The sequence below is a fragment of the Zingiber officinale genome, chromosome 6B (genome assembly GCF_018446385.1).
Source record: "Zingiber officinale cultivar Zhangliang chromosome 6B, Zo_v1.1, whole genome shotgun sequence".
Lineage (NCBI taxonomy): Eukaryota > Viridiplantae > Streptophyta > Magnoliopsida > Zingiberales > Zingiberaceae > Zingiber > Zingiber officinale.
This window is the reverse complement of record NC_055996.1, coordinates 27,835,275-27,839,358: the sequence shown is the minus strand read 5'-3', so window position 1 is coordinate 27,839,358 and position 4,084 is coordinate 27,835,275. Positions and strand designations below refer to the sequence as shown.

The window sequence follows — 4,084 nt, the reverse complement described above, 5'->3', positions numbered from 1 at the left end:
CTTGCACACAAGATGCTCTTAGCCCTTTGCAATGAACCCTTCTGGTTGCTTTATATGGATGCTTTCTTCAAGACTTCCATTGAGGAATGCTGTCTTGACATCCACTTGCCAAATAGATAAAAGAATCCAAATAGAATTAAGCATGGCTACCAGTGAAAAAGTTTCCTTTTTCATCAAGTCTTGCTTTGAAAGTTACCACCTTCCTGTCTATCCCTCTTTTCCTATTATATACCTTTTTACACCCAACGGCTTTTACACCATTTGGTGATTCTATAAGCTTCCAGATTTTATTAGAATACATATATTCTAATTCTGTTATTCATTACTCTTTGCCAAGATGCTGCATCTTTATCTTGGAGCACTTCATCATATGACCGGAGATCAGGTTCATGTCCTCCAGGGATCGAATCCAAAAACTCTCCCAAAACATGAACCTATTTAGGTTGCCTAACAACCCTCCCACTACGACAAGGTATTTTCTGTAATTGTGTATCATATGTGATACGTGTTGCAGTTTTCTTGTGGTATCTCATCTTGTACAGTTGGTACTAGGTTAGACATGTCCTTTATTATTTCTTTAAGAACAAATTTACTTATGAGCACGTGATTTATTATATAGTTCTTTTCTAAAAATCAGTCATTGATGCTAACAATGACCTTCTGATTTTTAAGACTATAAACCTACTTTTTTTTTTTATCTAGGATAACTTACAAACAAGTGAACTCCTATCCAACTTATCATTATCTCTCTTTAACATATGTGCTAGATTACCCGAATCCGAATATTCTTCAAAATAGGCTTACGCCTATTCAGCAATTCTATATGAGTAGAGAGTTATGACTTGGAAGGCACTATGTTCACTTTCATTTTCAGAGTTTATCCTTAAAACAAATTTGGTAATTTTCTGAATAACTCATCATCTATCTAATTATTCCATAAGAGTTCTTTACCTTCTTTCTACTACACCATTCTGTTGGGGTGTACCAGATGTAGTTAGTTGGGATTGAAATCCAACTTCTGATAAGTGACTCCTAAAATCTCTCAAGAAGTACTTGCCACTACGATCTTCCATAGTGACTTTTTACTTTATTTCTCCGCATCAACCTTGTACTCTTTGAACTAATCAAAGTACTTAGTCTTGCGGTACATTAAGTAAATTTATTTGTATATTGAATAGTTGTCTATAAATTAGACAAAATATTCAATACTACCTCTTGTCTGGATAGTCATAGGATCACACAAATCAGAATGAACCGATTTCAACATATCTTTGACTCCATACCCCTTGGACTTAAAAGCTTCTTGGTTATTTTTCTTCCAAGTAAGACTCGCAGGTTGGAAAGATTTCCACTACCAATGAACCCAAAAGTTCATCAGCTACCAATGAATCCTACTCAAGTATAACCTAGCTTTAGATGCCAAAGATATAATTGGTTCATTTCTGAAGGTTGCTTTCTCTTAAAATTAGAAGATGTGTTACTAATTTCCATTTGTTGCATCGTGGGAGTTATTGGATTATAAATTGTCAACCATCATACCAGAATAGATAACTTTCCTATTTTTCTTGATAACAACTTTGTTATCAAAATAGACATAATATCTATAATAGTTTAGAAACTGAAATCAGGTTCTTTCTAAACTTGGTACGTAAAGACAATTACTTAAAATCCATATTTTATTCTTATCAAAGGATAAACATCTCCCACTGCAACAATTACCACTTTTTACAGTAGTGCCCATGTGGACGGTGATTTACCTTTCATTTAGTTGTGGGGTTTTTCCTGGAACCCTGCAATGAATTGCAGACATGATTAATGGCATCTTGTATCTACACTCCATGTTCTGGTAGATAACACCACTAGACATGTTTCAACTAATGAATTAAATACACCTAAATTGTTCTTAGTTCTAAGAAGACAGTCTACCTTAATGTCCAAGTCCTATTTCCAATCATTACAATTGGGACTACTAAGTCTTTTTCTATAGTATGACTACTAGGGATTGACAAATATCCTAAGAATCACAAAAACATTTGGTCAAGATCAACTCCTTAAAATCTCCATGAATTTTGTGTATACAAAATCGAAGAGGAGATTTTATTCATTAATTTTATTATCTCGTCAACTTTACTTTATGACAAATAAAATTAATAGTTGATCTATCTTTGATCAAATATTTGGTCAAAACTCTTTGAATTTAAAATAACATTGATTCCTCAAACAATATTATTTAAATTTACCAACACCTCAAACACCGTGAATTTTGCATGCCACGTTAGTGTGGACGTATACAAATTCAACATTTGTAAAAGGAGGGTTTTACCCATTCACTATCTTGTCAACGTATCTTTATGACAAATAAAATTATCTCAAACACCGTTAATTTTGTATGCCACGTTAATGTGGACGTATACAAAATCAATCATTTGTAAGAGGGGTTTTAACCCTTTAATTTTATTATCTTGTCAACCTAGTTTTATGACAAATTAATAGTTGGTTTCATTTGGTCACACAAATAATAGCAGTGACTCCGATGGGGAGGATACTATTAGTGTGAGATCTCGGAAAAATTAATTAATAGGGTTATTTGAGAAATAGCCTTATAGAATTTTTTCGGAATTTTTAGAAATTTTCTGAGAATTTTTCGGAGCTCGTACGACGAGTTTTGAGGGGGATTAATTACGGGTACGGATAAAGCCTGTTTGGGATACCCGTTTAAGTGAGGAATGGTTTATATTATAAATTTCATTTCGTTTTCTTTTTATTTCCCAAATGCCCGAACCCGAGCCTTCCTCCTCTCTTCCCCGATCTCTCCTCTCTGCCTTCTCGGTTCTCTCTCGCGGACGGGCGACGGCGACGGGAGCAAGGCTCCAGCTCCGACGATCTTTCCTTGCCGGCATCATCTCCGATTGAGCTTAGGCCGGCTGGCGTTTTCCTTTCCGGGCCGCAGCATAGCATCGTGTCTTCTCACGCCTGCCTGCCGAGCCCTAGTTCTTGTTCGGCGCTGTTGGATTGAGCTCAGGTCCGGCCGACGCCTTTCATCTCCGGTCTCCTTCATGTTCCGATTTCTTTCTTTCTTCTCAGGTCTTCCCCGAGCCTTTCCTTCCCCGATCCTTCCTCTCTGTTTTGCCGATCCTTTCTTCCCCGATTCGATCGCCGGCTTGAAGATGCCCTAGGGTTTCGAAGGTAAGCTATTAAACCTAGCTGTGGATTTTAGAGCTTCGGTTTTCTTCTCTGTTTACCGATCCTCATCTTCTTGGCGGTGGAATTAGGTCACGGATTTGGAGAGGTTGGAATCAGGGAGGTGTTGTTGGATTAGGGGAAGGAATCGGATCAGACTCGTGCTAGGTTTTCCCTTGATCGGATCAGTGGACCTCCACCTCCTTGCTGTTGATTGAGGTCTCAAATTGCAGGTTAGGTACTGTGGGGTTTTGGTTGGTGGTCAGTAATTGCATCCGGGCAGAAAGGTAGATTCTAGCAGCTCATCCGGCAGGACCTCTTTCCGGCAGCCCTCTTGTTGATTGAGCTTGAGGTATTGTGTATTGATTGATACATGTTCTAGAGGAATTAGGTTTCGTGTGATTGATTAGTTGAATGTAGGTTTTGTTCTTTGTTTTAGATAATTGATCTTAGATGTAGATCATATTGAATTAGGGATAATTGGATTTCATGGTCATGTGTTAGATGATTAGATTTAATTGCTTAGATTAAATTAATGGAATGATTAGGGTTAAGACAATTAACTCTAGTCAACTATTGGATTTAATTTAAGATTGGATTTCTAATCTAATTGGTGATTAGGGATTAGGTAACTAAACCCTAATTAACTGTTAGATTTAAATTAGGTAGGTTGAGATGATATTAATTAGGGTTTTGCCCTAATTTAGTTTTAGGAATTTTATTTAGCTATTTCATTTAGATTTAGCTAAATAAAATATATATGTTGTTTGACACAGGATTTTTGATTCGAGACAGACGTCTTGACGTGGACTTCGGATTTGGGATTGTACCTTCTATTTGAGGCGGGTACCCTTTGACTTATCTCTTGATAGTGTCTTTTGATATGTGCAGTTTATATATACTT

At 36.7% G+C, this 4,084-nt stretch overlaps 1 long non-coding RNA gene across 1 annotated transcript; it reads left to right on the top strand.

The window, feature by feature from the left end:
- Window positions 1–2,796: 2,796 nt before the first annotated feature.
- LOC121990036 lies at window positions 2,797–3,515 on the top strand. Its single transcript, XR_006114416.1, has 3 exons — window positions 2,797–3,022; window positions 3,085–3,186; window positions 3,273–3,515. It is a non-coding gene; the product is annotated as an uncharacterized LOC121990036 (long non-coding RNA).
- The last annotated feature ends 569 nt before the right edge of the window (window positions 3,516–4,084 follow it).